Here is a 17,431-nt window from a genome sequence, read left to right on the forward strand (position 1 = left end):
GGGTAAAGGAAAGCCCACCTCTCACTCACCACAGCAAGCAGGAAGCCAACTACAGAGTCCCATGGTCAGCCACGATGCTCAGTGGGTAAGACAGTATTTTGTAAAGGGGAATAATGATCTGTACAGAATTACACCAGTTCCAAGATTTCAAAGGCTATCATTCAACTATCAGCATCAAAATAATTTAAGGTGTTTATGTGCCCTACTCTAGACTTACTGAATCAGATTTTTGTCCATGGGACCAGGAACCTACATTCTACCTGGGCCGCTAAGCAATGGTTATATACTTTGAAGTAAGACAACCACTGATTGTGACCTTTACTTGAAAATACTGTAAAGAAGAAAGCTAACAATCACTGGCCACTTAATAAAAACCAACGGAGGCAATAAGGTGAAGAAGTAGAGACACAATGACCCAAAGAAAATACAGTAAGGCAACAAAAATAAATAAAATTTTCCTAACTTTATTGGTATCTTGAGAGAGATTCAAGAGGCCAATATATCCACAGAACAACAACAACAAAAAAATCTGTTCTTATAATAATCAAGGAACAAGAAGAATTTTGGGAAAATAACAATTGTTTTCAAAACGAAATAATATGACTTTCAGTGAATGTCAAGATGGAATAAGCCCTTTACAGCCTATCTCCCTCACTGATTACAACTAAAAACTCTGGGCAGAATACTAAAAGCAACTTCCTGAAAACTGAAAAGTAACAATGTCAGGTATGTTGGAGAAGAAAGACAAAATGTGAAGAATAACCAATATGAAGGTAACTTTACTACTATTTTTTTAAATCCTTTCTTTTTCTACCACTCTGACTTGAGGGTGGGCAGAGTCCCAGAATTAGGCAGCAGACATACATGGCAAAACTCCAGGAGAAACCCCCTCTTTCTAGTGGGTATAAAACAAGCATCTGTGGGCTACAAAGTATGTGGTTTGGAGCAGTATGAGGGGAGTTCCCAGTTTCTTTACTCTTCTTTTTTTTTTTTTTCTTCTCTGCTGACTCTGCCTCAAAGCCAGTCTAAGTCATGAAGCTGCACTACTGAGGCAGTACATCTGAAAGCCTAAAAGAAACCTGTCCTTCTGTCCTGAGAAACGGGAAAGGGGCCAGAGTAGTAGGAAGAATATGGGAAGAATCTTCACTATGTATTTCTCTGGGGCATAACAGTGGGGGAAGGGGACACTAAGACTCGAAGAGAAAGAAACCCCTGCTACCAGTGAAAGGACTAGGAAAAGAGGCTCCTGGGGGCCAGACAGCATAAGGAAAGTCTCTGAGAGGACAGAGATCTAATTCCAAGTTGCATATGTGTAGAAAAAGCACAAAGAAATATAAAAGCTGGCCAGGCATGGTGGCTCACGCCTATAATCCCAACACTTTGGGAGGCCAAGGCAGGCAGACTGCTTGAGCCTAGAGTTTGAGACCAGCCTTGGCAATGTGGTGAAACCCCATCTCTACAAAAACAAAAACAAAAAACAAAAATTAGCTGGGCATACTCTGGGGCTGAGGTGGAAGATCACTTGAGCCCTGGAGGCAGAAGTTGCAGAGAGCTGGGATTGTGCCACTGTGCACTTGCGGTCCCAGCTGCTAGGAAGGCTGAGCTGGGAGAATCCCTTGAGCCTGATGGGTAGATGCTGCAGTGAGCCCAGATCATGCCACTGCACTCCAGCCTGAGCGAGAGAGGAAGATATTTGTCTTAAAAAACAAACAAACAAACAAACAGGCTCAAGCAATTCTCGCACCTCAGTCACGCGAGTAGCTGGGACCATAGGCGCGGACCACAGGTGCACACCACCGGCCCAGCTAATTTTTTTTTTTTTTTGGAGACTGAGTCTCGCTCTGTCTCCCAGGCTGGAGTGCAGTGGCATGATCTCGGCTCACTGCAAGCTTCACCTCCTGGGTTCAAGGGATTCTCCTGCCTCAGCCTCCCGAGTAGCTGGGACTACAGGAGCCCGCCACCATGCCCAGCTAATTTTTTGTGCTTTTAGTAGAGATGGGGTTTTTCCATGTTGCCGTGGCTGGTCTCCAACTCCTGAGCTCAGGTGATCCACCTGCCTCAGCCTCCCAAAGTGATGGGATCACAGGTGTGAGCCACCACCCCGGCCCCAAATGAATCTTTAAACTCAATGCAATCGTAATTAAAAATCCTTCATATGTTTGCTTTTTAATTTGATGAATATATTCTCAAGTTAATTTGGAAAAATATCAAAGAATAAAACAGTTTTGAAAAACTAATAGAAGAACACTTTAAAGCTACAATAACATTAAAAATACGTAATTATGCCATGACAGATAATTAGATCAAAGGAACTTTAGTAGAGACAAAGAAATATACATGTATGTGAAAATGTTACACTGGGTAAACTATACTTTGAAATCTGGGTAAAAATGAAACATTTACTAAATGCTATCAGAACTAATCTAGATTTCTACATATCATTTATAAAAATTATGAAAGAGTAAATATTTTAAAATATTCAAAGAAGATGAAAAACCAATAAACACATGACAAAGTCAAAAAAACTGTAACTTAACTAACACTCCTTTTTTAATCAGATTGCCATTATGTTAAAAAAAAAATCTGTGAATGTAAGTGTCTGCATTCACTGAGATGTATCAAACATTTAGAAATTTCTACACTAAAAAAAGAGAAAAAATGTAGAGGAAAAAGTAGGTCTGAATACTTAAACATTTCAAAACTTCTATACATAAAAATATCGCAAAGTAAAAAGGCAAATAGAAAGGGTAAATGTATTTGCACAAAACATGACAAAGTTAATATTCTTAATATATTCAAAATTCATACGCAATAGTATAAAAATTGGTAAGACTCCAATGGATAAGTGGATAGAGAACTCTAAATACAACAAAGAAACAAATTAAAATGAAATGCAATTATCTACATGCCAATTTAGCAAACACTAGGGTGGTGGAACACCCAATGGGATAATGTGGTGAAGCAGACATGCTCACTTGCTGACAATGAGCAAAGGTTGACACAATCTTACTAAGGAGCAATCTGACATACTAAGAAGAAAGAACCTTAAAAAAAGCCGACAGTATTATTAAAATTTGGGAAAGTCTTCAATTCTAGCCTCACATTTGACAGCTGCATTACAAGAAAAGTCACATACCATTTTGAGCACCGGTTTCTTCAATGTAAAATATCAATACCAGTCATTAATTCACAGAGTTGTAATATTTAAAAGAGAAACAAAGCCTGCAAAAATGTCTGAAAAACTGCAAAGCACAGGGTTGCCCAAGGGTCTGTGAACTTTAGGAAATTTTTGAAGATCTTCAAACTCTGACTGAACATGTGTGAATGTTTGTGAAAAGATCTACACAGATTTAAGTAGACTCTCAAAGGGGCCCTGATTCAAAAGAAAGCTGAAAACCACTACAGGCATGGAAAATAAAAGAATCTTCTTCCTAGTGTCCAACTTGTTTCCTGACACACTATAGGCCCAAATTAGGAATTCACTGTAAAAATTCAGATAGTATTTAAGATGATATTCAACTTACCCTGTTAATTTCTAAGCCCCTCAGAGTAGTATTTAGTGATTTCTGAGGAGATTAACTCATTCTCTGATGTAGCTGTAATTGGAATCTGAAATTAGGAAAACAGTAAGTCAATCAATTGGATCTACTTGGATCAATCACATGAAATTAATGCAGTCTACTTTGGAAAATGGGTGGGGGAGCAGTAAGTAAACTTAATATACTTAAAGTACTATTCTGAATTCATTAAGATATGCATAATTAATACATAAACTACACTGGGACATTTCTCGAAGCAAACAAAAATAAAATTGCATATATTTTAATAAAATGGAATACAGAAAATTAACATTCTACAAAACAATTTTTTTATCATTTTAAAAATAGCTTTTTAAAAAATTGACATTTAGTAACTATATTTATGGGGTACAGTGATATTTCAATACATATATAGAATGAGTAATAATCAAATCAGGGTAATGGCATATCAATCACCTCAAACATTCATCATTTCTTTGTGTTAGGAACATTCAAAATCCTCTCTTCTAGCTATTTAAAAATACACACTAAATTCTTGTTAATGATAGTCACCCTACATTGCTATAGAACACCAAAACTTATTCCTCCTATCTAACCTATAATTTTGTAACTGTTATCCAACCTCTCCCAATACCTGCCTCCCAATTACCCTTCCTGCCTTTAGTAACCACAATTATACTCTCTACTTCTATGTGCTCAACTTAGTTTTAGCTCCCACAATATGAGTGAAAATGTGCTATATTTGTCTTTCTGTGTCTGACTTAAATATTTAACTTAATACAGTCCTCCAGGCTCATCCGCGTTGCTCCAAATGACTGAATTTCATTCTTTTTTATGGCTGAATAGTATTCCATTTTGTATATATACCGTATTTTCTTTATCCATTCATCTGTTGATAGACATATAGGTTGATTCCATATCTTGGTTACTGTGATATGCCGCAACAAACATGGGAATATACATATCTCGTCAACATACTGTTATCCTTTACTTTGGATAAATACCTAGTAGTGGGATTACTGAAACACACGGCAGTTCTGTTTTCAGTTTTGAGGAGTATCCATGCTGTTTTGCATAATGGTGGTCCTAATTTACATTCCCACAAATAGTGTATGAGTGCCCTTTTCTCCACATCCTTGCCAGCATTTATTTTTTGTCTTTTTGATAACAGTCATTCTGAGGTGAAATAATCCTCATTATGGTTTTGATTTTCATTTCCCTGATGATTACTGATGTTCAACATTTTTTCATGTTGGCCTTTTGCATATTCCTTTTGAGAAATGTCTAGTCAGATCATTAGCCTATTTTTTAATTGAATTATTGGCTTTTTGCTGTTGAGTTTCTTACTTATTTTGGGTATTAATCTCTAATCAGAAGAATCGTTTACAAACATTTTCTCCCATTCTTCAGGTTGTCTCTTCATTCTGTTGATTGTTTTCTCTGCTGTGAGGTGTTTTAGCTTGATGTAATACCATTTGTCTATTGTTGCTTTTGTTGCACCTGTGCATTTGAAGCCTTAGCCATAAAATCTTTACCCATATAAATGTCCTGAAGTGTTTCAGATTTTACATTTAAGTCTTAAACCATTTGGAGTTGATTTTTGTGTACAACGAGAGATGAGGGTCTAGTTTCATTCTCCTGCATATGGATATCCAGTTTTCCCAGCGCCATTTATTGAAGAGGCTTGTCTTTTCCTGAATGTATGTTCTCAGTGCCTTTGTTAAAAATCAGTTGGCTATAAATATGTAGATTTATTTCTGGGTTCTCTTCTGCTCCATTGGTCTATGTGCCTGTTTTTATGCCAGTGCATGCTGTTTGGGTTTCAACTGCTTTGCAGTATATTTTGAAGTCAGATAATGTGATGCCTCCAAAGTCCTCTCCCACACCTCAGGAATTATTTGCCTATTTGGGGTCGTTTGTGGTTTCAAACAAATTTTAGGATCTTTTTTTCTATTTTGGTGAAGAATGTCATTGGTATTTTGATAGGGCTTGTGTTGAATCTGCACATTGCTTTGGGTAGTATGGTCATTTTGACAATATCAACTCTGTTAATCCATGAACATGAAGTATGTTTCCATTTTTTGTATGTCCTCTTCAATTTATTTCATCAGTGTTTTGTAGTTTTTATTGTAGAGATCTTTCACCTCCTTGGTTAAATTTATTCCTAGGTGGGGTTTTTTCGTAGTTATTGTAAATAGAATTGCTTTCTTTTCCAGGCTAGTTCATTACTGATGTATAGAAATGCTACTGATTTTTGTTATGTTGATTTTGTATCCTACAACTTTACTGAATTTATCAATTTTAAAACTGATTTTAAAAAAGTAGAGTTTCTAGATTTTTCTATATATAAGATCATGTTATCTGCAAACAGAGACCATCTGACTTCCTCTTTTCCAATGCAGATGCCCTCTATTTCCTTCTCTTGCCTATTTGCTCTGGCTAAGGCTTCCAGTACTATGTTGAGTAAGACTGATTAAAATGGGCATCTTTGTCTTACTCGTTTTCTTAAGGGAAAAACTTTCAACTTTTCCCCATTCAGTATAATGTTAGCTGTGGGTTTGTCATATATGGCCTTTAACTGTATTGAGATATATTCCTTCTATGTCTAATTTGTTGAGAGATTTAGCATGAAGGGATGTTAAATTTTATCAAATGATTTTTTTCTGCATCTATTGGGTGATCATACTGTTTTGTACTTCATTCTGTTGATGTGATTAATCACTTTTATTGATTTGCATATGTTGAATCATTCCTAGGAAAAATCCCACTTAGGTATGGTGTATAATCTTTTTGATGTGCTATTGGATTCAGTTTGCTAGTATTTCGTTGAGGATTTTTGCATCTGTGTTTATCAGGAATATTGGCCTGTAGTTTTCTGTTTTTGTTATATATCATGACCTTGGAGCTGAAGAAGCTGGCAGCCCGAAAAAACCCATAGGCCCAGACTCCCCTACAAAACCAACCAGCCAAACAAAACAAAATCCTGTTCTCTCTAGGCAAAAAATAAGGAAAGAGACAATCCAGACAGAGGCCATTATACCTAGCCAAACATCACCAAAAACACAAAAACAAAAGTAAAAAGCAACTCTGTGTCTGTAGCTCCCATCCACACCAGCAAAGGTGAGGTAGGGAGCCTAGATGTCTGCTCTCCTCTAGCTGTAATAAGGCATTCAATTCTCCCGACAATGGTGATGTCAGAGAAGGCCAGTAGGGAGCCAGTCCCTGCCATGTGATAATGAGACCTCCTTTTCCATAGGGTCAGTGAAGACCACATGGAGAGCCTGGACCTTCACCTAGTAGTAACAAGGTACCCTTCTCTCTTTCTGCCATAGGCTGTTTTTGGAGAAGCCTATTAGAGAGTCAGGCCTTTCACCATCACACCGTAAAGAGACTATCCCCCGGTGGAGGATATGTGGGGAACCATAATGACATATTCCTGCCCCTAACAGCCAGGAAGAAATCAACGGGGGCCAGAACTCCCACCCACGACCAGCAGTAACAAAGAATCTCTCCCTAAATTGAGTGTCAAGAGAGGCAAAGTAGAGAACCTGGACTTGTATCCCGACAGGATAGTAATGAGGCTTCCCTCCTTCTCATGTAGGGGCAGGGCCAGAGGACGCCAACTAAATCAGAATATTTAAATAAGACCCAGAGCATCAGCACGTAATACCAAAAATGTCCAGGTATCAAATAAAAATCACTCATCATACCAAGATCCAGGAATATCTCAAACAGAATGAAAAAAAGACAATCCACAGATGCCAATACCAAGATGATGGAGGTATTAAAATTATCTGAAAAACATTTTTTAGCAGCTGTCATAAAAATGACTCAAGGAGCCATTACAGACATACTTGAAACAACAAAATAGTTGAGTCTCAAAAACCAAGCAAGATATAAAGAACATACCCCAAAGAAAGAAAAGATATAAAGAACCAAATGGAAATTTCAGAACTGAAAAATGTAATAGGTGAAACAAAACATGTAGTGGATGGATGCAACAATAGAATGGAAGGGACAGAGAAAAGAATCACTGAACCAGAATATAGAACAATAGATATTATCCAGTCTAAACAACAGAGAGAAAATAGCCTGAAAACAAATAATTAGAGCCTCAAGACCTATGTGACTATAACAAAAGATCTATCTTCTGCCATGGAGTCAAACAAGGAAAGAAGAAAGTGGGCAGGGCTGAAAAAATGCTCTTAGAAATAAAACCAGATAACTTTCCATGTTTGGCAAAACATAAATTTACAGATTCAGGAAGTTAAGTGAACCACAAACAGGATAAACCCAAAGCAATCCACATCGAGGCATATCACAGTTAAACTTCTGAAAGCTAAAGACATAGAAAATGTAATAAAAACAGTAAGAGAGAAATGATAATTTACCTATAAGAGAAAATAATTCAAATGACAGCAGACATCTCATCAGAAACAAAAGAGAAATGAGAGAAATGGCACAATATTTTTTTACTGACGTTCACACCTGATCATCTGTGTCTATTTTTGCATCTGTTTTTTCTCTTGTTCCTGGCTCTTGGCATGTCTGGAATCTGGGGACTCAATGTCAAACACCGTATCATTAAAAACTATAAAGGATGTGAAATTTATCTTCAATTGAAGAGTTTCTTTACTTTCTGGTTGGCAGTGGGAGCTAATCAAATCAGAGATCAAGCTAACTTAAAGCTTGTTTTCAGTCTTATTAAGACCCAGTATACTTCTGGTTCACTCTTACCGCTAGGATGCAGTTGTTCAACCTAGGGTGTTTACCAGGACGCCGCTATCTCTAGCACCATGAAACTGCCGAAAACTCTGCTGAGCTTCTTAGTTTGTTAGCAGCCACTTTCTGCTCAACTTTCCTGCTTATTGGTTTGTGTTGCTTACTAAACTGTGACAACTCTTAAGGGAAACAAGGTTCAGACTTCTAAGCTCACTTCTCTGTGACTGTCTTAGCCACTCAAGCTCTAGCTACCTTGGTAACCATGAACTCCAACAGTCTCTCACCAGGGTTTGGGACCCCTGGTTTAACTGACCTCCCTGAGTGAACCTGTCTTATATGGCAAAGGTGGATTAACTCCTTGAATTATATAGCTCTTTCAATATCAAACTCTGTTGAAAAAGCATCAATGATTTCTCATACAGAAGAATAAAGTCCCACCTCATTAGCTAACTCTACAAGTCCACTCAGAATTCTGTCCTTATAAATGCCTAACTTCCTGCCTTATTCTCCAGTCAATTCCCACTGTCAGGTCTTTCTTCAGATAAATCCCTCTTCCTGGAGTAGCACTCTCACCTCCTGGCTCCCAGGAGAATCCATATCCTACTAAACTTGCAAACCCCAGTTCAAATTCCTCTAAAAACTCCATCAAGCAACTTGTTTCCCCTCTCCCTTACTCATTAAGGTATGTGAGAACAGGTTCTGTATGTGTATGTTTAAATTCTTTTTTAACTCAATATTATTCTGTTGCTCATTAAAAAAAAAAAAACTAATAATAATTTTTCAGTACCCACCACACGCCAAGCTTTTCTAAGCACTGGTTTTACAGCAGAGAACAAAAGAAAAGATACAGTCCCTGTTGTCACAGTGCTTACACTTAGATGAAATGAATATGAACTATTCAGGTATTAATTTAGCATAACATATCAAAATTTTCCCTGTTGACCAAGTAGGTTGTCTTCAGCTTTTACTATGACAAGTAATCGTATTGTGAATGCAGCTCTAAAATAGTTTTTTTTAATTCTTTGTTTTATTTACTTAGGGTCAATTCCCAAGAGCAAGATCATTAATCCATGCCCTTAGATATGTTTATGGCTTTTAAGATATACACTACCATACTACCACTCAAATGAGTTGTTCCAATTCCAAAAGCAATGCATGAGTATTTGATTCCCTATGGACTTCTTTATTATGGTTACTCAATAAGCATAAAAAAAGTTATTCACTATTGTTTTTAATTACCAATGAGGTTGAACTCTTTTCCTTATGAGCTAATGGGCATGTCCTTTATTAATGTAGTTGCCGGAATCTTAGTGTCATAAATATTTTCATAATACAATAATCATGTAAGGTCATATCTGTGTTTTCCACTTTGTTATTTTTCTTTTTAGTTTTAATTGTGTTGGTTTTCTTCATACAGATGTGCTTAACTTTTTATAATCACTTCTTTACAGTCTTCTTACTTTAGAAGATTACTATTCTTTGCAGTTTCACTAGTTTTTCCATTTTAAAAAGGTCAACCATAACATTTGCATATGAAAAGGCTCTACATGAACTTTCCTAACTGCTATCTGATCATCCCAAAACTTATTAAACAATTCTATCACTGACAGATTTTATGCTTGCTCATTGTATACTAAATTACTAAACTAGATTTTCTCAATACTAAAGATACTTGCTTTTCTTAAAATAATTATTTTCAGGTTTCTGAAACTAGAAGTATCAGCATCAAAATCCAAAAAAATTTGCCAGTAGCCAAGCAAAAGAGTAAGTTGTGAGATACGTCACTGCCCACCCATGTATAAACCTATAGAAAATACATTCCCAAGGAAGGTATCTGTCAATCCAACTATGACCACAGCTGAGTTAGCTGCATAGGTAAACTCAGATGTAGTTGAATTCTAACTTAAATCTGAAAGCATAACTTGCTCGAAAATGTTTTCAGAAAGACTGAACCGTGACAAGGCACTGAAATAAAAAGCTATTGTGATGCAAAAGTTGTCTGTTGCAAGCCAAGCAAGGGCAATTAAAAGCAGTAAAAATTGCACAATCTCTCAAAACAGATCATAGAATAATCAGAGCTGGAAGACACTGGTGGGACTAATTTGCATTTTACAAAGTACTATCACCCAAGTACTGGATATCAATCTGTCAAAAGTTTCCAGCTGACTCAAAAAGGAAGTTATTTAATTCACGGCTTATCTATAAAAAAACTGAAACCATGAGTTCAACCAGAAAGAAAAGCAGTTAAATTCTACACATTTCTCATATGACTCAAAATTATACTGGCAATTATAATGTGTAAAGAGATCAAGAAAGCAAGCACAGGTAAGGAAAAGCAGCATGTCAGAATTTGGAAGACAATTAGACTCAATCTTATGATTCCCAAAAAGATGAGGTAGAAGTCATATGGATAAATGGATAAATGGATTATTTTTAAACTAAATGTTTCTTTTTTCATGAAAATATATTAAACCTGTGGTATATGTCACAATTAATAGTGTTTGAATTGAGAAAATGCACTTTGTGTGTGAGTATATGTGTCTACATTTATTCGGTTACTAATTTATTCACTCATTCATTTGAGTAGAGAAAAGCAAGATTAGAAAAACACATAACAAAACTAAAGATATAATGCATGAAGATCAAACACTTTCAAGAGCCTAAACATTACTGTGATGCAGAAAAATACAAAATATATAAAGAAAATATAATCCAGCTGAAAAATGACAACCAGTTAGATAAACTAGCAACTAACAGAAACAAACAAAAAAATCTGATAAAATTAAAAGTAAATACCAGCAAACAGAAATAGCTGAGAAAAAGCAAATAAGTATGGGTCTTAATTCAGTTAAAAGTACTAAGAACTTATTTAAACTATGTGGCAATTGACCAAAACTCAGAATACCATAATTCTTGATCAACCACCCTACTACTGCAGTAGGTTCCAGACAGTGAAAGTGAGAGGGGAATGCATGAGGTGAAATCATTTGTTTATCGTCATCAAAGAGTTTGGAGACTCTTCTGCCTCAGTTACTGGTAAGCCAAATACCTGAAACACTGAGATCAAACCAACTTGTTTCTTAACTTCTTTAACTTAGACCCACATCTTAATCCACAGAAAAAGGAGGAGAAGAAGTTAATCAAGAATTTCCACAAATAGCCATGATAGAGGAATAGAGATTAGATTTGCTCTCTCAGCTTATACTACCAGAAAACTGGATAAAACAGATTAAACAATGGCTTTCAGATATTAGATAACAGTCAGAGCAAGAGTGGGATCCCTGAGAAAAGATGAAAAAATGATGTGAGTCCTACATTTGCCTGACCTCACACCCTTGAAACAGTTTACAGGATGTAGTGTACAGAGGGGAGATGGGGCTTAAACAGAACCTTACAGTCTCAAAGAGTTGAGGTCACTAAGATTGACAGTGGGGCCAAGGCAGCCAGAATTTGTGGACTAGCCTAACAGAGAGAAAGAAACTACATACAGAGACAGTGCCTTGGAGACATGCAAAGGAGTTCCCACAAGCTGTTGGGAGAGTGCTGATATGTCCTGTGTGGAAGGAAACCACCTGAGGTTGGAGAAAGGACTAGCAAACCAAAAAAAAAAAAAAGGCCAAAGAATTTCTGAAACTCTCAAACAAGGCTATGAATAGTTTGTATTCCAATAGGGTAGAGTGAAAAGACCTCCTAATCCATGAAATATCATGTAAAGTCCTCATAAGGAAATCAACTTCTAAATTAGCTCTAGGAGAAAAGTCTACTCACTACGCCAGACTCACCCTAACAAAGCTTCCTTAAAACAAAACAAGTCTTAAAGGGCATAAAAAAAAATTTAACTGCATGCCAAAACGTAGACTAACATTACTTAAAAGAATGGCCTCTTTGGCCGGGCGTGATGGCTCACACCTGTAATCCCAGCACTTTGGGAGGCCGAGGCAGGTGGATCACAAGGTCAGGAGATCAAGACCATCCTGGCTAACACGGTGAAACCCCGTCTCTACTAAAAATACAAAAAATTAGTCAGGCGTGGTGGTGGGCACCTGTAGTCCCAGCTACTCAGGAGGCTGAGGCAAGAGAATGGCGTGAATCCAGGAGGCGGAGGTTGCAGTGAGCCGAGACTGCGCCACTGCACTCCAGCCTGGGTGACGGAACGAGACTCCGTCTCAAAAAAAAAAAAAAAAAAAGCCTCTTTATCACAAAACCTAACATCCAGTAACATGAAATTCACAATGTCTGACAATCAAAATTTACCAGACATATAAATATGACCTATAACCAGGAGAATAACAAATCAATAAAAATAGACCCAGAACTGACAGAGAGCATAGCAAACAGAGATGCCAAAATAGTTATACATATTTTTAATACACTCAAAAAAGCAGAGAAAGCCGTGGAAGTGTTGAACACAGAAGTGCAAGATTTTTTTTAGGCCCAATTGGAGCTTCCAGAAATTAAAAATACAAAATCTGAAATGAAAAATACACTGCATAGGATCGACAGCAGATTTAATGGTTCGCTAACTTGAAGATATAGCTATAGAAGATAACCAAAATGAAGCACAAAGGAGAAAAATACAAAAATAATGGAAGTGAATACCACTGATTTGCAGCAATATACAAACAAGCTAAGATCAATGTAACTGAGGTCCAAAAAACAGAGGGAAAAAAAAGATTAAAAAAAACTTATTTGAAGAAAAAATGAGCATAATTTTTTCAAATGCTATCAAAAACAGAAACTTACAGATTCATAAGGGGCTCAACAAAATCCAAGCAGGATAAACAAAGAAAACCATACCAACAATTATCATAATCAAATTGTTGAAAACCAGTGACTGGGAGGAAAGAAATGTTAAAGACTGCCAGAAGAGGAAAAAAGATTGTGTATAGAAAAAGAAAGGTATGGATGACAGCAAACTTCTCATCAGAAATTATACAAATAAGAAAACAATGGAGCAAGATTGGAAGGGGGAGAAAACTTGTCAACCTCAAATTCTATACCCTGTTAAAATATATTTCAAATGAAGGTGGAAATGTTTTTAGACAAAGGCTGAGACAAATCCATTACCAGCAGATTATGCACTCAGAGAAATGATTTTTAGGCAGAAGAAAAAGAATATCAGATTCAAATTTTGATCTATACAAAGGAGAGTGCCAGCAATGGTAAATACGTTAATAAATATAAACGATATCTTTAAGTTTTGAGCTTCTGGTTTTTTTCTTTTCTCAATTGTTTTAATTTCAAGAAAAATCTGTTCTTACAATAGAAACTAAAAAAAAGCAGTAAACTCCCCCAAAAGAGTTCTTCTCCGCTGAACCATTAAGAGAGTTATACTGATTTTATAATATTAATTGGGCATATTTCCATCTTTTTTATAATCTCTAAAATAGTTCTCACCATAGGAATTATATGTTCCTTGAAAACTAAAAAGAATTAACCGGCAAAAGTTGGTTCTGGAGCTAGCTGGATGTAGCCCCAGACCAACTTTTCTTAAATCAGCTTGGGTGTTTCGTGATTCATTTCAAATAAATCAGCTTAGAGTTAATAAATAGTACTCACTTACTATTTTTAAAATATCTGTTCTATTCTTATATCTGCTTTATAAACTTAATTTTGGTTTTCCATCTTTTCCTTAGTAAGATTTGTCAGATATTTTTCCATTTTGTTTTTCAACCCTAAGAAACAGCTTTTAGATTTTTCATTTCTGTGGTTTCTGTTTAAGTCACCTATTTCTGCTTTTATCTTATTAGTATCTTCCCTTTCTCAGAAACTAGGCATTTATTTTGTTGTTTGTTTTACTAAATTCTAAGGTTTAGTACTTAGTACATTTATTTCATTCATTAACAGTGAAGTTAACAAAGACTATTAATCTACTTCTAAGCACAGTATGAGTCTTGGCCTGAATCTCATTTCAGGTGCTAAATGACCAGTTATTGTATATTTGATCTCCTGTTTGACCCTACATTTACTTAAGCAATTTTTCTGTTTGATTTATCCAAATGGTTAAAGTTGTACACTTTAAACTTCCGTTGTAGTCAGAGAACGGACATACGTAGTTTCAGCTTTTCTGGAATTTACTGAGGTTTTCCTTTGTGGTTTAATCTAAAACTTTTTTTAAATGTTGCATTAACTGGAAAACTGGAAAAATCAACTTAATCCCAAATTTAGATAAAAGCTTCATAAGTAACTAAATAAACCCCAAATCATCAATGCAGGTTTTACACTACATTTATTCAGGCTTACAATTTTTACTAGCATTAAATGCATCCATACGATATGAAGAGTAAGGACAGAGATTCTCAATTTTGCACCTAATCTAACTCTGGGTTTGCTGGGCTGGCAAAGGTCAACCAAAGAGTGTTTCTTAATAATGTAAGGAATTTCTAATTTCAAGAAATGTCAAAAATTCTCAAAAACTTTAATAGATGTTTAGTAACTTACACCTAAATGGTTATTGGGACAGTGTCTGAAAATATGTACAAAATATCTATCATAGTGCTTGATACACAGCAATCACTAAATATTAGCTATTTTCTTATATTTTTGTTTTTCTCGTATCCGCTTTCTTTTCCCTTAAATTCACTTCATCTCACATTCTGTATAGACCACATTAACTATGCCTCCTCATTTAAGATAATCTTCAAAGCAATAAACATTTCAATGCCTTCACCAAGTAACTGATAACAAAAGTTAAATTCAGCACCTCTCAACTATGCTTCCTCTTATATATCACCTTTTGGCTTCCAGAACATCCAGATTTCATTGGAAAGCATTTCATTTCATGATTAGATCTGAGAGTGGGTTTCTGTCATACACATTTATTATTCAAAAAAATATTATCAATAACCTATGGGCCCCCAAAAGCAAATCCCCTTCTTTAACACAGCAATGCCACTCAATAATAATAACTGGCCTTTGGAAAATAAAAGATACTTTGTGTGGCCACAGTCTTTAGTTTCTAAATACTTTAATATCACTTTCAAAAATACAATTAAAGATATGTTAAAAGGTTGCTTCAGTATACTCCTATATAAAATAACAGGTGCAGCTCAGGTGGAGAGAGGCAGGTGATGGAGCAAAGAAAAATACCACAACCTTTTTTTTTTTTTTTTTGAGACGGAGTCTGGCTTTGTCACCCAGGCTGGAGTGCAGTTGCCCATCTCGGCTCACTGCAAGCTCCGCCTCCCGGGTTCACGCTATTCTCCTGCCTCAGCCTCCTGAGTAGCTGGGACTACAGACATGCACCACCACGCCCCGCTAATTTTTTGTATTTTTAGTAGAGACGGGGTTTCACCCTATTAGCCAGGATGGTCTCGATCTCCTGACCTCGTGATCCGCCCGCCTCAGCCTCCCAAAGTGCTGGGATTACAGGCGTGAGCCACACAACTTTTAACTAGCTATCCCAGGTCTTCAGATAGTCACCTTCCATAATCTTCAAGAAAAAGTTACCTGTAATTGTGATCCTTCTCTCATACGAATGAAATCAAAAGTTTTCTTTCTTACTAGTGCCTATGTGCCTCCTTTCATGAATTGTAGTATCTTACTATGTCATAACGTCCTTTGCAGTTGGCTCAAGAGGAACCGAAAAACTCAAGAAGTTGGGACAGGCCACGTTTTCCCTAAATTGTTCCCACTTCATCCCCAGTAGACAAGTATTCTTTCGGAAACCAACTCAAGTGAGTAATCTTTCTTGAACTCAGAGCCTATCATTAAAAAGTTCCTTGCAGAGAACACAGAGATTACTCATTAAACCACCCTAACACATTATCGAGTTTTACCCACCTGTCCCAGGCCTAGGACTTCTTAAAGTGACTAAGCCATATTCTTCCCACCCCATTTCAAAAGTTACCTAAAGAATAAAGAACAATTTTTGGTCAAAAGTATGAAGTGACTGTCTCTTAAACCAAAAAGCATATTTACTAGATACTTATTATGTGCAAAACTGTGTACTAAGTGCTTTAAGATTATCTCATGTAATCCACGTAAAGTCAAGCAGGAGGTAACTACATAACACGTGTAGGAGTTATGGGGAGGAAGGAGTAAGTTTATCTAAGTATCAGAAAGAAATTCAGCAAGTAATACCAATAAAATCAAGTAATTAAAAGTAAAATGAGCCATGAATGAGCTGCTTACAGATCAGAAGAGAAATACAATAAAAAATACTAAACACTGTTCTAATACACTTGATCCTTTGGTTTCTGGATACACAGTGAGCTAATTCTAGCCTCTTAGTAAGTACCTTGTATTTGTAAAGGAGCAACGTCAGCTGGACTCTGAATTCCCTAAGTATTAAGACAACTTCCAAAATCAAAATTATAAACAAAAACTGGTCTTTAAAAGCTGAACTCCTTGGCCAGTGCACTAAGAGAAACAAAAGAAATAAAAGGTGTAAGGACTGGAGCAGAGGGATTAAAAATAAAAAGTTATAAAAGAGAGATACAAAAACTAGAGAGGCATAGACTCTAGGGATAGAAAGTCTGGATACAAATCCCAGCTCTAAAACATAGCACCTGGGTAACCTTTTCAAGTTAATATCTACTTCATAAGCATTCTTGTGAGGATCTAAAGAGTAAATATGTATAAACTGCTGAGAATAGAGCCTGGTAAATAGTAAGCACTATACAGTAAAACTGTCCCTTATAGGCAATGGGATTTTCTATATAGTACACTCAACAGACTCAAGAAATTATTAGAAATATGATTCAGCAGGTTGCTAAATACACATAATTCAACTGTATTTTTGGACCTTTTTCCTATGGAGTTTTTCAAAAAAGTTTACGGAATATTATCAAGAATTACTCCCACCCCCTCACGTGCTGTCCCCCAAATCACAAGTGTCTAGTTGCATGATCAACTAATGGCCAATCTTACTTAATCCTCACCCACAACCTCCCCTGTACTCCGGATAGTAATGAAGCAGGAGTCCAGGCATATCTTTCATTACATCAACATTTCATTGTGTGTCGCTAAAAGGTAAGGGCTTTTAAAAAATACATAACTACATACTATCATCTCACCTAAAAATTAACAATAATTCTTTAATATCAAATATCTTGTCAGTGTTAAAATTTCCCTATTTCGTAAATGTTTATTAAAATCTAGACTCAAAGTCCAGGCATTGCTGTTAATCTATGGTTTCCTCCTCCATTTCTCTTTTTTGTCCCTACAAT

The 17,431-nt window shown here is 36.2% G+C and overlaps 1 protein-coding gene across 1 annotated transcript in view; it reads right to left on the bottom strand.

Moving 5' to 3' along the window:
• NCOA1 (nuclear receptor coactivator 1) overlaps window positions 1-17,431 on the bottom strand; it is a 224,037-nt gene that overhangs the window by 196,457 nt on the left and 10,149 nt on the right. Inside the window, exon 2 of the mRNA XM_011972701.1 lies at window positions 3,525-3,609. The gene's annotated coding sequence lies outside the window, so the exon portion shown is untranslated. The remainder of the gene's footprint in view (window positions 1-3,524; window positions 3,610-17,431) is intronic.

Source organism: Mandrillus leucophaeus, unplaced genomic scaffold (assembly GCF_000951045.1).
Source record: "Mandrillus leucophaeus isolate KB7577 unplaced genomic scaffold, Mleu.le_1.0 Scaffold13, whole genome shotgun sequence".
NCBI lineage: Eukaryota > Metazoa > Chordata > Mammalia > Primates > Cercopithecidae > Mandrillus > Mandrillus leucophaeus.